The sequence below is a fragment of the Bidens hawaiensis genome, unplaced genomic scaffold (assembly GCF_021521415.1).
Source record: "Bidens hawaiensis isolate Kalapana, Puna unplaced genomic scaffold, B.hawaiensis_p1.1 tig00016457_1, whole genome shotgun sequence".
NCBI classification, from domain to species: domain Eukaryota; kingdom Viridiplantae; phylum Streptophyta; class Magnoliopsida; order Asterales; family Asteraceae; genus Bidens; species Bidens hawaiensis.
Window position 1 is genome coordinate 205,568 of NW_027492506.1, and position 17,533 is coordinate 223,100.

The 17,533-nt window shown below is 36.7% G+C and overlaps 1 long non-coding RNA gene and 1 pseudogene across 1 annotated transcript; both read left to right on the forward strand.

Annotated features, from left to right (window-relative positions):
• The first annotated feature begins 1,116 nt into the window (after positions 1-1,116).
• Positions 1,117-2,697, forward strand: LOC143551453 (uncharacterized). Its single transcript, XR_013138494.1, has 4 exons — positions 1,117-1,251; positions 1,866-1,919; positions 2,009-2,203; positions 2,465-2,697. It is a non-coding gene; the product is annotated as an uncharacterized LOC143551453 (long non-coding RNA).
• Positions 2,698-3,475: 778 nt separating this feature from the next.
• Positions 3,476-16,219, forward strand: LOC143551423 (cysteine-rich receptor-like protein kinase 15; annotated as a pseudogene).
• Positions 16,220-17,533: the final 1,314 nt, after the last annotated feature.

A 17,533-nucleotide genomic window follows, 5' to 3' on the forward strand; every position in this document is an offset into this window, starting at 1 on the left:
GTTTCATGTACCCTTAATTCATTTTAGTAGCTTAATTAGGATGGCTGGTCACTCGTGATTTTAATTCCGTAGCCGTTACACCAACAGTTAAAGATATCGGGTCAAATGAGACGAGTCAACTTAATCGAGCCTGCTGAATTGAAGACGTGAACATGCAAGCAATGCAATTTAGTTATATTTTAGTGATTCCTATTTCTTAGAATTTGAATTCTCATTTCAGTCTATGTAATTCCCTTAATTGAGTCAATGAGATCGTAGTGAAATTACTTTTACATTGACTTCAGATTTTAACATTGGTTGTTTTCTCACTGAATTTATGCTTCCGTGCGATAGCCTCCGCCGCATCGCGCGGGTGAAAAAACTTGTTATATATTAAAAGGCATTCGGTGGTATACTCACATTTGTTACTGTAGCAGTTTTGTACAACTTATGAAACATGTAGTACAAGCACTTGAAGCAGCTTTTAAATACACGTAGAGGTTAGGATTTAAAGACACGTTTTGATCAATCCTGTAAACACGTTCAGAGTAGTCACATACGTGTCTACTTTTGTCCACGTATCGCTTCATCCGTTTGATTTAGGGTGGTTTTACTTTTCTTCTTCTGATAACAACCAACCTCATACTCCAACTGCTATCTCCTTTCCTTCTAACGCTGCTCACCATGAGTCTCGCCGTAAGAATCAACGAGCAAGAACGTCGAGAACCCTATCGACTATCGCTACCATCGATTTGTACATAGTCGAGCGAAGGATTTGATTCAGTGTAAGTGATCGATAACCCTTTGCCCAACCTTGAACCTACTCCACCCAAAGTAAGGTTACTCAGTGAACAACCAAGGATGATGGTTCCACCGTTGAAACTGTTGCCTGCCAGGTGTTTGTTAAAATGCCTTTTTAAATATTTTCAGTTCGAGTTAAACATTATTCGTTGCTTCTTTGTAACTTATATTGATTGTTGTTTTTTTGTTGCAGTAATTGGACCTACTGCTATTTGTAAAGGTTTTCACATTTCTTTTATTCATGTTAATTTCCGATTCGTTTAATTTTAAATTGTTCAGGATAATTTCCTAGTATAATTAACCCTTGGTTTGTATGAATTAGAATTTGATTTTAATTTTATTTTTGTATATGTAAAAGACAAGATAATTTTGTGAATTTTCTTCAGCCGATAGGTTCACCGAACCAGAGACTCGACTTACTACAAACGTTGTTTGCTGATATAGCCTTGAAGGTTTATGATCGAGCTACAGGTAATCTAGAGGTTTTGTTTTTTTTAATTGCTTATTTGTCATCCCATGTTACAGGATTGAAACATCAGAATTAATGTAAGATCTTAATTTGGGGAAAAGATGCTCGGATTTGTAAGAACATAAACAATTAATTGAACAAATAGTTGCATTCATGTTTATTTAAAAAATGAACACATTTGTGTTCGTTTATGTTAGTTTGTTGTATTATAAAAGAACATAAATAAACATAAATGAATAAGCGAACGGGCATAGACAAACATAAATGAACACACTTGATAGAACACAAACGAACAGATATTAATCACTAACTACATGATTAACGTATATGGATTCTTATCAAACATGTTGATTTATTTTAAATTTTTACATGGTTAAATAACATAAACGAACAAACAAAAATGAACAAGCATAAACGAAACTTTATGAACGTAAATAAACGAATTAAACATTGTGTTCATATTCGTTCATTTAATTAAATGAACAATTTTTTTTCTTTTTGATTTTGATACTCTTTAAGATAATAATTAAAAATATGTAGATAAGAATAAACAAAACAAATGGCATATGTATATTTATTTTCTTTTTTACTATGCTTTTACCCATCAAAACTGCAGGTTCTACAAATAGGTCACAGGGGCATTTCGGTCTATTTGTAGATAATGCAGCAGGTTTTTTATTCTCATTTTGCCTATGCTTTAAAATTGACATAGTTTTTAAGGGTGTTTTTGAGTTGGATAAATGGTTTTGAGTACTGTAGGCCATTCGTCATTTGACCAGGGGTATTTAGGGAACACTGGGTCACCCAACCACAATTCCGGGTCTTGGTTACAAGCTATTTGATGCAGGAGGCTTTCTAAGCAAACGGGTGTGGAATAAATAGCAGCAAATAGTGGAACACAAGATCTTCTGGAGGAGCTTCTTAACGTTGAGTTGGAGTTTCAAGATGTTCAAGGTTTTCTCTCTCTGATGTTATAATCATACACCAAAGTAGCTTCTGTTTGATTTTTGAGTGTGATGAATTAGTATTAAAATTGAATTATTATGCTGCATTTTAGTTATATAGAGAGTTTTACATAATATTTCAATGTTGATAGACTGCTTTCAAAAGTACTTTAGTATGGTGGAAGTGCACGCTTGCAGTTTGACTTGCAATTAGTCAAACCTGGAATTTACGTTTGATTTTCTGATGTGTGTACCAAACAGTTGGTTGCAGGTTCGGCAACTTAGAAGGGTTCAAATTTGATTTCAGGTTCATTTTTTTCTTAGGAACAACTAGCTTATGTTATGGGTTGAAAGTATGTTGAAGTCACGGAGTGCAAACTGTAAGTGGGCTGAAAGTTTTATTCGGTTTTGTGTCAAAATTTCTCTTGGGTAAATTTAGATGTAGAATGTATTTTTGGTACAGTTCTATAGTCTCAATGTTCTGGGAAACTTTTTTCCCTTCCATTTCATTAACGATGTATAGATTTGGATTTGTATTTGTATTATGTTGGTAACGAGTCAAATTACAACTTGAAATTTGGTTTTATTGGCAACGGGTCGGATTACTATTTAGTCTGTTGGTAATATATCGCATTTAACGTGTCCCGCCCAACGCGCGGGTACGAATACTAGTTATAAGTAAAGCTAGAACGCACACCTCCTCTCACACTTCACGAAGACTCACACCCTTGCTTATTCTTATCAATAACAAGGATGATCAGATATCTTCCTTTTGTCACATCTTATTTTCTGAATGCAAATCCAGTTATGCCACATCACATGTCATGTCATCAGTATTATTTCTTATTTTGAGATAGTTCTTGAAAACAAAATTAAAAATAAGAACTCTAGTTTTTTTTTGAAAACAACTACTTTTTTTCATCTTTTTCACCTTACGTCTCTAATGAAATTAGAATCCCCAAGCATTTGATTGTAAGACATATATTTTTATCACTAAAACATACTGATGGTTACTCTAGATGTGTAGTTAGTCAAATGCAAAACCAATTTTTTTGTTGTTGCTGAAATTCAATTAAAAAGAACAAATTGAGTTTGACCTCTATTCTAAAGGACAAAGGTTTGATTTTTATTGGTCAAAACTCATAAGGTCCCAATTAGGCAATTACTCTTCATTTCGTTTTTCTACGGGTACCTTTCCATCTGACCAAGTCAATACGGATAGTTTTCTATCACTTCTATCAACAATAATAATTCAGCTCCTTTTTCTCAATCACATAAAAATATGTTCATCCTAGCAGGAAAACTGCTCTCTTGTTTATCATATTTTATGTTCTAATCAACACCGCCAGTATAGCCCAACCTGATTTCATTTCCTACTTATGCGAAAACGCTGCAAACAGCACGTATCGAAGGAATCTCAACACCACCCTCTCCGTCCTCCCCACCACCGACAAGGGCTTTGGTTTCTATAATGACTCCACTGGCCTAGGCAATGATAGAGTCAACTCGATCGCCCTTTGTCGAGGGGACATCAACCCGGATGTGTGTCAGAGTTGTCTTAATGACTCCGTAGTTAAATTGCCACAACTCTGCCCATACCAAAAAGAAGCAATAGGATACTACGACTACTGTTTTGTGAGATACTCTGACGAGAGTATACTCGGAAACCCGCAAACAAACTTTAATGCGTCTCAGTTAAACAACACAATGACCGCGTCGAATATTGCTGAGTTCAATGACGCTCTGGCATCATTACTGAATAACCTGACAGGTATTGCGGCAGCTGGCGACACCCTAAAGAAATTTGCCAGCGGGTACACGAATGGTTCGGGTTTCTCTACAATATACGCGCTTGTGCAGTGTACTCCGTACCTATCGGAGCAACAGTGTCGTAACTGCTTCGATGAATTATTCAAACTCTTTCCAAGTTTGTGTGAGGGGAGCGTTGGAGCAGTATTTCTTCTACCTACATGCAATCTTAGATATGAAATATATCGCTTTTATAACAGTAGCTATGGAGTCATCACGCCACCACCACCAGGTATGATAAGTTGATTCTTCTTTATACCAGCAATATCCTAACACAATAATTTGTACGGAATCAACTTAAAATGTTAAATCGCTCTGCTCTTAAATTTGACTAAAAATGTAGGAGAATAATTAACATAATGTTCTGTAACAAGCCTACTAGCAAGAAGATGAGAAGAAAATTAGAGAAAGAATATATTTATATTATTAATTGGTGTATCATACAATAAAATATCAATAGGTATATGTAATTTATAAGAGAAGGAAAACTTAATGAACAAATTAAAGTTAATCTATATTTAGTATTTAATAATCATAATAATAAACACAGTAATATCAATATTGATAACATATAATATATTTTGGGAATCCCAACAAATATCACAATTGTCGCAAATGATCGACCGAGGAAGGGTCCAATTGCAAAACACTCTTAAATCTATATCTACTAATCCCCCCCCCCCCCCCCCTTCTCTCTCCCCGTCAAGAGCGGACCCTAGACCACCTAAACTTGTATACCTTCCAAAAGGCCTTGTTTGTAAATCAAAAATGAAAATAACTTAATTTAAAATTCATATCTTTTAACTTGTCAATGGAACTATAAAAAATCATACAAAAAAAGTAACATCTCGAAAAGATTGTTAGGCTTTTCATGACTTTTTTTTAAATAAAATTAAGTTAAAACATGTTTTAGTTATAAAATTTATAAAAATAAGTTAAATATCTGACACCCAGTCATGCGAAAGTTCAAGATCTTGAAATTTCGATCAGTAGTTTCCTCGAAGAAATTGTCATGTAGACTAGCTAGTATAATTAAGACAAAGAAAAGGCACAAATATAATAAAATATAATAAAAATCCATTTTTTATACAATCTTTGTGCCCCTAATCCTATCTTATGGCTGAGAGCGCTTACGTCCTAACCATTTGAGTGGATGAGAGAGAAAACGCAATAATTTTTTCTGTATATTTTAAAAGTTATCGTTCACACCGTATAAATTTTTAATATTTGTTAAAAGTGGTTGTGAGTGAAAAAGAGAGAAATGTATAAATTTTTTTTAATTGAAAAAAAGAAAGAAAAATAATGTGTCATTTAATATAATTTTGGATTTAGAAATTGTTGAGCTGATGTGAATGCTCTGAGACTGTAATTTAGCAGCTACAAGGGTATTTTCTGTTTGGTTCCATTGATTTAACTAGTTTTATACCCGTCCGGTAGACGGGTGATTTATGACATAATAATACAAGTATGAACAAAAATCTTCCCAGTCGACTTGTGCAACTTCTCCAAAGAGAAAAAAAATGTTAACACAAAACAAATTTCAAACAATAATCAAATAAAAAGTAACGCCAGACATTTATATACAATCACAAAATTTTTAATAATCATTAAACAAAATGTAACATCAGACATTTACATACTGAAGAGGTATGTACCCGCCTCAACAACGAGCGAGGCGGGTCAACCCACAAGATATGGACAACAGGCTTGAAATCAAGACATTATGAAGGCACAAAGCCAAAACCTACGCGCATGGCGCATATCACATATGCTCACGCATATCACATATGCTCATGCATCACATGCTCAGGCATCATATGCTCAGGCACCACATATGCTCACGCATATCACATATGCTCACGCATATCACATATATATGCTCATGCATCATATGCTCAGGCATCATATGCTCAGGCATCACATATGCTCACGCATCACATATGCTCACGCATATCACATATGCGCGTGGCGCATCCGCGCGTGGCGCATATCACATGCTCGTGCATATCACATCTGCGCATGAAACATCTGCGCGTGAGAATAAAGAGAAGACCTCGCGCATCCTCAGGATAGGCGCGTATCACACATGCACATAATCAACCTCATCCTTATCCAAATCAGGATTAGGGCAACCTTTATTGTGCACGTCAGACAACCTTCCAGAAGGTATCTTTTTAAGGAATAAGAATATGCTGATGTTGACAGCTGCCAATGAAAGGTGGACAACTCAGCAAAACCCATGTGCTACCACGTGATTATAACCAATGAAAAAGCACCAGGTGTCCCAAAGGACACGTGGCGCAAAGCAACTGGAAGAGGCCAACAAAGCCCTAACTGGGTCTAAGCCCAATCAGTGGAAACCCTAGCACTATAAATACCACATCAACTCCACAAGGAGGAGACATATTCAATTACACACAATTACAGAGTATTCAGCTATTAAGCAATACATTCCATTTCCTTACTCTCATATCATTATCTTCTCCTACAAACACTTATTCTCACACCGGAGGGTTACCCCAAAGAGGACCCCTCTGTCCCTTTCTGAGGGGTAAGTTTACGGTGCTGTTCATTTTGTAGGTGGAAGAACCCAGATCCATCAGATCCAAGAGAACCATCGGTGAAATAGCATAATCACACCCGAGGAAAGTAGATCGTCTACCAGCGAGTCGATCCACGTTTCTTCACATACAAACACGATGTGCGTGTAACGATCAACCCACGTGCTGCGTCGGGGCGTCTTCTTGCTTGCACATGATCCATGGTTCACCTGTGTTTTGACCAACTGCCATTTGCACAATCCAGTTCACATATCATGATCTGCCCTCATGAAATGCCCCTTCGATGTTTTAGTACTCACTGTCAATCTGGATCATATATCATGCATTAAAGATTAAATTTTCACTCATTTCTTTTCATTAATTCTTTAGTTTAGCTCATCAGGCAGATTACCATCTAGAAAGCAATAAACTTGCAAACCTGTGATAGAATAATTAGGCATCATTGTTTGCTAACAGGTTATTTGTCTTCTTCATGTCCATGTCCACGATTTTGGTTGTGATGCTTTACTTGTTGTTAGTTGTATTTAGTTATAATTAGGGTTTTAGCCCATGTAGTTGGTTAAAGTCCATGGGCCTTTTATGGGTTGAAAGCTAGGGTTTGTTTGTGTATAAATAGATGTAGTTGTCTTTGTATTATTTACACATTCAAGTAATAAACATTACTTTCATTACAACCATCTTATTCTTTACATGGTATCAGAGCGACGGCTCTCGATCCAAATCCTAGCCGTCTGACCCGAACCTGAATCTGATCAACAACCATCAGATCTGAAACGAGCTCCGGTCTCGTTGAACCTGCTGCCCTATCACGGAATCTTTTTTCCAGACACCCCCTACCATCACCGCCGCCACCATCGTAACCAGAAACCCCCGAAATATCATCTGTCAAAAATCCGTCGCCAGCCGCCGCCGCACGCGCCGTCCGATCACCGTCACTGCCGCCGATGCGCCACCGCGTGACGGCGCGACCCTGTTTCCGGCCACCGACTTTTTTTTCAGATTTATTATTTTTCTTGTCTGAAGCTCCCCGTGCTGTTAGTTTTTCGAACCGACGACTTTCTGTTTGCTGTTGTCTACCGTTGTCGGTCTGCCGCTACCAAAATCTGTTTCCAGCCACTACCTGCACTCGTTTTCTAGTTAAACACATTCTTATCTCAGAGTTACTGTTCACAATCTGAAGATTACCATTTTCAGTTCGGTGTATTACTATGGGTGACAATAAATACACGTATACATTTACCAAGGAGGAGCATGATCTTATTCAACGGTTTCTTGCCTCGCAACTGCCTCATCCTCAAACCAACTCGGCACATCCAGGTAAATCTTCTAGTCTTGACTCATCATGGGTGATTGATTCTGGAGCCACACATCACATGTCTAGGAATCGGGGTATTTTCTCTAGTCTTCAAAATGTTTCCCATGCACCAGTACGTCTTGCCGATGGATCTTCATGTCCCGTTCTCGACATAGGATCCATCAGTAACTCGGAAAACCTAAAACTGTCTTCTATCCTATTTGTTCCTAAATTCCCTACCAGTCTTTGTTCAGTGAGTCAGATTACCAAACAAAACAACTGTTCTGTGACCTTTTACCCAACTCACTGCGTTTTTCATGAACTAGGAACAAACCGGGTAATTGGTACTGGTTTTGAATCAGGAGGTCTCTATCGTATATCCCCGTTTTCGCATCCTGTAGCAAACTTATGTGATTCCGCTATCAGGGAGGCTCACTGTCGGTTAGGTCATCCCTCTACAGCTGTTCTGAGGCAAATGCGACCAGATTTACCACTTTCGTCTTTTAATTTTCATTGTGAGTCGTGTCAACTTGGTAAACATACCAGGCGTCCCTATCCCCTTAGGGTGCCCAATCGAGTCAGTTCTTGTTTTGAACTGTTGCATTCTGATGTATGGGGTCCTTGCCCTATCAAATCTACGTTGGGTTTTGAATATTTTATTACCTTTATTGATGACTATTCTCGCACTACTTGGGTTTATTTTTTGAAATCTCGTAGTGAGGTATTTTTCATATTTCGAGAATTTAATGCTTATGTTCAAAACCAATTTAACACCACCATTAAAACTTTACGATCTGATAATGCTAAAGAATATTTTTCCACCGACTTTTCTTCATACTTAAAAACCAACGGCATTATTCATGAATCATCGTGTGCTTATACATCTCAACAAAATGGTGTGTCCGAACGCAAAAATCGTCACATATTGGATGTTGCTCGCACAATCATGATCCAATCACGTGTTCCTCATCGTTTTTTGGGGAGATGCCGTTCTCACTGCCACATATCTGATTAACCGCATGCCCTCAACCGTTCTTCATGGTAAAACACCGTTTTCTGTACTATTTCCCAACGATGATCCATTTCCTCTCGCACCTAAAGTATTTGGTTGTGTCGCCTATGTTCATGACCATCGTCCGAAAACCATCAAACTTGATCCCCGAGCCATTCGTTGTGTCTTTCTTGGTTACTCACGAGTTCAAAAAGGGTATCGATGCTATAGCCCATCACTTCACCGATACTTTACTAGTGCCGATGTCACTTTTCACGAGTCTCCTTACTTTCCCGAGTGTTCCACTCCTGTTTCTGACCCGTTTCCCGACCTCGATATACCCACATCTCCCTTCCTCCTCACCATTCCTGTGTCGATTCCCTCTACCGATCCAATCTCTGCTGATTCTGACCCACTGACAGAACCTCCGCCACTGCTTTTCACATATGCTAGGCGAGGTAAGGGTCAAATATCAGAGACACTTGATTCACATTCAGGCCACAACCCTGAAATACCCTCAGATCCTCCGTCTGCATCCGAACAATCTACACCTCTCACTAATACATCCTTACCCGATCCTCCGTCTGCATCCGAAGCTACCCCTGATACACCTGTTTATGATCCTCCTGGTGCGCCACTACCCGATATACCTATTTCTTTTCGCAAAGAACCCCGGAAATGCACTCGTTACCCAATTCAGGACTATGTTGCCTACACCCACATATCTCCTGAATCTCATGCGTACACCACTACTCTTGATTCCTACCCGATTCCCAAAAATGTGACGAGCGCTCTCGCTCACCCAGGATGGCGAAAGGCTATCGAAGATGAAATTGGGGCTCTAAAGTCCAATCATACATAGGATCTTGAAACACTTCCTAAAGGGAAGCGTATTGTTGGTTGTCGTTGGGTGTTTACGGTTAAACTACACCCGGACGGCTCCTTACACCGCTTGAAGGCTCGGTTGGTCGCAAAAGGGTATTCTCAGGCATATGGCATTGATTATGATGAAACCTTCTCGCCAGTTGCTAAAATGCCATCTGTCCGTATTTGTATTGCTCTTGCTGCCATTAATCATTGGCCGCTCCACCAGCTTGATGTCAAGAACGCCTTTCTTAATGGTGTTCTTGAGGAGGAGGTATATATGGAGCAGCCACCAGGGTTCGTTGTTGAGGAGGAGGCCTCGAAAGTTTGCAGACTACGTCGTTCTCTATATTGTCTTAAACAGTCTCCCAGGGCATGGTTTGGTCGATTCTCTAGTGTTATGGGACAGTTTGGGATGACTCGGAGTGCCTACGATCACTCTGTCTTCTTTAGACACCAGAAAGGAAAGAGGATTATCATAGTTGTTTATGTGGATGACATTATAATCACAGGTGATGACGAGGTCGGGATCACCGAACTCAAGCAGTTTCTTCAGTCTCAGTTTCAGGTCAGCGACTTAGGTCGATTGAGGTATTTCCTTGGCATAGAAGTTTCTCGCTCTCCACAAGGAATACTTCTCTCCTAACGAAAGTATGTCCTTGATATGTTGACTGAATGTGGCTTACTGGGCTGTAAACCTGTTGATACCCCAATTCTTCCTACAAAGAAACTCCTCCCAAAGGAAGAAGATCCAATGAAAGATCCTGAGCGATACAGACGGTTGGTTGGTAAACTTAATTATTTAACCGTCACACGACCGGATATCTCCTTTACTGTTAGTGTTCTGAGCCAATTTATGGCTGCGCCATACACCGGTCACTGGGATGCTGCCATTCGTGTCTTAAGATATCTTAAGACCTCACCTGGTTTGGGTATATTATACTCTGATCAGGGTCATTGTCGTGTGGGTGCCTTCACGGAAGAAAGAGATGGTTGGATATCAGGGTTCTCAGATGCAGATTGGGCAGGTTGTCCGATTTCTCGACGATCTACCACCGGATATTGTGTGTTTGTTGGAGGAAATCTTGTATCATGGAAGAGTAAGAAGCAACACACACGGTTTCCCGGTCGAGTGCCGAATCGGAGTATAGAGCCATGGCAGATGTAACATCAGAGATGACATGGGTACGTCGTCTTCTCATAGAACTCGGGGTTGTTTCTAATGACTTGATGCGGTTATACTGTGATAGTCAATCAGCCATTCACATAGCCAAGAATCAAGTATTTCATGAGAGGACAAAACATATTGAGGTCGACTGCCACCTTATCAGAGATCGAGTAGTATGCACACAAACTGATCCTCCATCCATTCAACCAGTTCATGTGAAGACAAATTTTCAGCTAGCAGACATTCTAACTAAACCGCTCCGGAAAGCTCAGATAGATCTTATTTGTAACAAGTTGGGCATGATTAACATCTATGCTCCAACTTGAGGAGGAGTGTTAGTTGTATTTAGTTATAATTAGGGTTTTAGCCCATGTAGTTGGTTAAAGCCCATGGGCCTTTTATGAGTTGAAAGCTAGGGTTTGTTTGTGTATAAATAGATGTAGTTGTCTTTGTATTATTTACACCTTTAAGTAATAAACATTACTTTAATTACAACCATCTTATTCTTTACACCTGTAAATCTACAAAGGTCAGTTTATGTCCAAACGATCAACTTTTCAAATTGGGATTTGATGTGAGTTATTTTACCGTTTTAACTAAAATGACTTTGAAAAACATATCTTGAAGAGTTTGAATGGATTTTGTCATTGTATAAATTTCAAATGTGACAAAAGCTTTAAAGTTGTGAGATAACATTTCAGAGTCGACATAATTTGGTTTAATAGATTTAGTGAACTTAATGACATATTTAAATATTTAGTCTACTGCAGTAAAGGCACTCAAAGTAAAACCTGTAGACTAAAATTTTAAACTAACAAACAAACTATTAATTACGTACAATTTTTTTACACCCCATGTGTAACGTGGCCAAACCATTAATAAGTGGCTAATGCGTTAACCTTATCTCAACAAATCAATTTAACACCCCTTCATATATGCAAATTCAAAATTCAATTTATTATCTTAAAATAATAACAGTATCTTACACTTTCTCAGGAGGTATATGAAGAAGATTTATTGGCCTTTATATTATTTACCAATTAGTGCTCAAACACTTATTACTTCATCTCTCTTAAAAAGTAAACATAATTCTTTTATAACACTTCAAATGACACGCTGCACCAAATATTAATCCATGCCTCCATGGTGCAGCTTCCTAAAAGCACACAATTAAGGAAGCATTATATGAATGGAACTCGGGAGCCAATCCAAAACGTGTTAACTTATATAAATAGATGCCGTGAGTCAATCCAAACACCACATGCCTGTGGATTAACTTTGTGTATTTTGTGTACCTGTAGAGCACAACATTGGGCTGAAATCTACCCAAAATGCAAATATGGAGACAGACCATAAAGCTCTTTTCCTGCTCATATACAATGATTATCAAAACTAACAATGTTATGTTCTAACCATATCAAATTGAAATTCTACCTTATCACATTTTCATAAAGTATATCCCAATATGTGATTCTCATTATGGCATAAACTGTACTGCTACAGATCAACATTATTCGTGTTGTATAACCCACCAAAAACCATGCAGGTTCCTCAATCAAGCACCGTTCCTTCCTAAAGAATATCCTTCAGTGACCAGTGGTCGATTGGCTACACACATTTGTATTGTTAACACAAGCAACATAAAAAAATAAATTATATTAACTGCTATTAGATACATCCAACTAAACATAATAGTTAAGCATAAATACTTACATGTAAAACAACTCTGGCAAAACACCATTTGTATTCAAATTCCGCATATCCATTCTAACGAAATTGGGAATACGAAGCTGCCATAGATAGTAAAGAACAGGTCTGATGTTCGTGAGTGTTTTGGTAATGAATGATTAAAGGTAGGTTTATGTGTTGAGGGGGGCGAAGATTTAGCTTAACCGGCGATGAAAAAGGAGAAGGAGAGAGAGTGTGGAACCTCCCCCAACTGCTCCTTCTAGAAGAATTTTAAGGACTTTGGGTGGACAAGATTAAAAGTTGATGACTTTCAATGGTCATGATGATCTAAAATGTTAGTTACTAGTAGGGGGAACAATAATATATATAATTACCGCCGTGACAAAATTTTCTACAACATTGTCGTTATCTTTTGTCTAACACCTTAAATTATAATTATAATGTATTAATGTGTGTCAATTCTGTTTTAATTTATAAGTTTGAGCAATTGGCCTTCTGGTCTAATGGCATGAGGTAGGTGATGGTTAAGTTTTGAATTTTAAGGTCTCAAGCTCAAAACCTGGTTTTTTTCAAGGTAGTGGGTTTCCTCATTGATGGTGTATTTGGGTGTATCAGACTTGAAACGTAAAAATCAATATGGACGGCTAATATCCCGTCTCAGAACAACTCACCGTACGTATTGGGAGAGTTCCAAATGATGTTCAATTTTTTTTAAGTGTTAAATAATTACATTCCATCATTTATAAGCTGGTGGAAAGAAATACATACTGTTTTCCTTTCATTTTAAAAAATTTCCTTTTGCAACTTTCTTCATTAACTTGATTTTTTTTACTTCTCATGGCAACACTTTCAGTTTTTTCAGGGAAAAAGAATAACACTACTAGGACTGTGATATTAATTACTGTTACTGTGATCGTCATCGCTATTATAACAGTCGCTTCGATTTGTATATTTATGAGATATAGGAAGAAGAAAAGGCAACCGAGGCCACCTCCCCCAGAAAGTCTTGAGAGTAAGTTGACAAGTTCTAAATTTGCAGCTTAAAATTTATAGGTGGAACTCGATCATATATATATAAAGGACTAAATGGCTAATGCATAGTGGATCTAGAGCCGTCGATATTCTTAATTAATTTTATTATATATAATTTAAAGTTTTAAACACTCAAATTATAACTGAAAACCATGCAATTTGTTAAGAGCATTCACATCACATCCTTCATCTCCATCTCTATAATTACACTAAAAAAACACTACATTTTCTCTCTCATATACAATTAAATATTAATTTTGTACATCTTTATTGTTATATTTTCTCTCTCCTCCGCTCACAACCACTTTCAAATATATTAAAAAATAAATAGAGGATGAACAGTGGTTCTTTAAATTTACTCAAAATTTACCCATCTCTTTAAATTTCCTCTCTTCTCTACTCACAACCACTTACCATTTGCTAAAAATTTTTAGAGATTTCTCTCACAAATATTTTAGAGGACCTGATGTGAATGCTCTAATAAACAACATATTAGCTTAATTGGACTTGTCTATCTTATAGTTGAAACTTTACATTACTATTGGCACAGCTGAATATTTTCAGTAAGACTTTAGTACGGTTAAAGCAGCAACTAATGACTTTTCTGAAGAAAATAAGCTCGGACAAGGAGGATTTGGAGCAGTTTACAAGGTATATATATACCCATTCATATTTAATGATTATAAATATAAATATAGCACACTTTTTCACAGTTTTGATATTTACATTTATAAATCAAAAGAATACAAAAAAAGATGTCTGCACTTATAATTAGCGTTTATCAACATAAAATTGTTAGCGATTTAAAGAGTAAAGATAAATTTGTTAAAGAGTCAAAGCTATTTAGTAATGTTAACAAACTTATCTTCATTTTAAACTGTAGACAGATTGTGATCTATATCTAAATTTTCAATTCAACTACTAGCATCAATAAAAAGACATGATTTTTATGTTCTACATATAAAGGCTTACAGAATAAAAATATAATATATGCTGTTGATTAACTTTATTATCAGGGTACCTTTGAAGACGGGAACCAAGTAGCAGTAAAAAGATTAGCATGGGATTCTGGACAAGGTGACCAAGAATTTAAGAATGAAGTGTTGATAGTTGCAAAACTTCAACATCTTAATTTGGTTAGGCTACTGGGTTTCAGCATAGAAGGAAGTGAACGGCTTCTCATTTACGAGTTGTTACCAAATGCGAGTCTTGATCAATTTATATTCGGTAAGTATTTAAGAGCACACCTACACATCTGCTCTCCTCTTGTTCCAACTACGTCTGTGGAATATTGTAAATACTATATAGGATATTAGGATGGACCCATTAGTTATATATCCCACTTTCAAATGAGCCCTGGGGTTTTTTGAGGCTGTGTGATTAACTACCGTATATAATCCGATTGTATATATCTTTTCTATTGAATAGAACTTTTTGTAATGGATTTATTACTAATGTTGGTGTTTTAGATCCAACTAAACGTACACTTCTTGACTGGGAAAAACGATATAATATCATTAAAGGCATTGGAAAGGGACTACTATACCTTCATGAAGATTCACACGTCTAAGGATAATTCATCGCGATATGAAGGCAAGTAATGTATTGCTAGATGCAGAAATGAATCCCAAAATTGCTGATTTTGGCATGGCCAGATTGTTTAATACTGACGAAACACAAGGAGACACAAGTCGAATTGTTGGAACGTAGTAAGTACATGCACCTTCTTTAGAAAGTAGTATGGGAACATTACCGGCTAAGTTTATTTTACCAAAAACTAATTTCTAATACTCAAAACACATATGTGTCAGTATGAGTTTGTGTACAGGAAAGTGCTAACTTTTCACCTTGTATCTTATAGTGGTTATATGGCACCTGAATATGCTCTTCATGGTCAGTTCTCAGTGAAGTCTGATGTTTTTAGCTTTGGAGTGTTGGTATTAGAGGTGATAGCAGGTCAAAAGAACAAACGTTTCCTGAGTGGAGAGAACATAGAATATCTTCTTGGCTTAGTAAGTATCCATATAATCTTTCTACCTACAGGATCATATTGTTTATGTGGAAAATGTATTCTTGATGAAAAAGTTATCTTTGTATTGTATGAATCCTGAAAACCAAAATTACTAATACCTTTTTAGGCATGGAATAGTTGGAGGAATGGAACAACATTAGACATAATTGATCCTATATTGAAGACTGGATCTTGTTCGTTAGATGACATCATTAGAGTTATTCACATTGGGTTATTGTGTGTTCAATAAAATGCTAATGATAGGCCAATCATGGCTTCAGTTATTCATATGCTTAATAGTTTCTCTATTACGCTTCCCATACCAGCAGAACCTGCATTTTTCATGCACAGTAACATTAATCCTGAAATGCCGCTTCTACATGAGTATAGCTCTTCTACTGGGTCAAGATCAAGATTATCTCAACATTCTATTAATGAAGTTTCGATATCTATTTTTGTTCCTAGATAGGTCATTAGAATGTTGTTGATAGTCACACATATATTAAGCATTATTTGATTTTACATTCAGATTTCATGTTAAACAATTAAGATTTAAATTTGGTTTTTCTTATATGTTGAATGTGTGTTTGACACATTCATAACCGAATTTACATAATTTGACATTGTACGTGTGTATATTATATGACATTATTGAAGACGTTAATTTTGAATTTAGAAGATAAAGATCAAACAGCTATAGATAATTCTTGGTGAATTATTTACTGAGTTTTTTTTATATTTAATTAGGAATAAGATTTGGTTATTTTTAAAATTTTATTTGGTTTTCTAGGTTGAGTCGAATTAGGAGTATCGGTGAGCAAGTTAAAGTTTTAGTATAAATCGATAGTTATGGGGTACTGTAATTTGGGTGCTTGTGTTAATTAATAATAAAGAGAGTCGAACAAGTTGTTCAATCTCTTATTTGTGTGTTCGATAAAGGGTCTGGTATCTAACAATTGGTATAAGAGCTTGTGGCAGTTTTGAGAGTCGACCTCAAGCAACGGAGCAACCCTTGTAACGTCAGGGGTTGGGAGAGATGTTTGGTCAACAACAGCTGGTTTGGTGGTAATCTCTTATGCATGGGGACGACTTGGGGATTAGGATACCGGTCCCGGGACGGCGTGGGGACGGAAACGCGTTGGAAACGTTTTCTAAACGGACCCGTTAAATGGGGACGATCAACAATGATTCCGGACCTTCGGTGACAGATTTAAAACCATATCGTGGATATTTCTATAGCCAATAGCATGACGGAGCGGCCACATACGGTATTCTAGCCATGAATTATGGCGTCAGAAAAACCATGAAGAAGAAGGAAGAAGAAGAAATGAGTCAGCTGGAAGTTCTGGAACATTGTTTTAGTATTTCAAGGTTATAATGTTTAACATTTAACCCCTTGATATTTTATTTGTTTGCTTCTAGTCCAAAAAAACTGCTAATTTTTACATAAAAAGCATTAAATTAAGTTATGCATTTTAACATTTAACCATTTCTATCTAAAGTGTTTACATTTGGTCCTCAACTTATAATTTAATACATAAAATGTTTAAAATTGATATATATATATATATATATTATATATTATATATATAAATGATTTATTTATTTATTTATAATTAATTACATATGGTTAATAAAGTGATTTTGGAGTACACACTTTACATCAATATATATCTATTTTTGACTTTGCTTAATATATTTTTATTTTTTATATTTTTTTGTTGAACCTTTGCCATACCTGTAACTTAAATTTTTGATTTTTGCCGTTCTCTGTACTCTTATCGTCCCCGTACCCCGTTCCCGTACCCGTTCCCGTGCTACATAGGTGGTAATTGATGGCTATGAAGGAGGCGTGGTTTTGTTTTTTGTTTATTTTTTGTTTAGTGATGGTGGTGAAGAGCAAGTGGACACAAGTGAACTC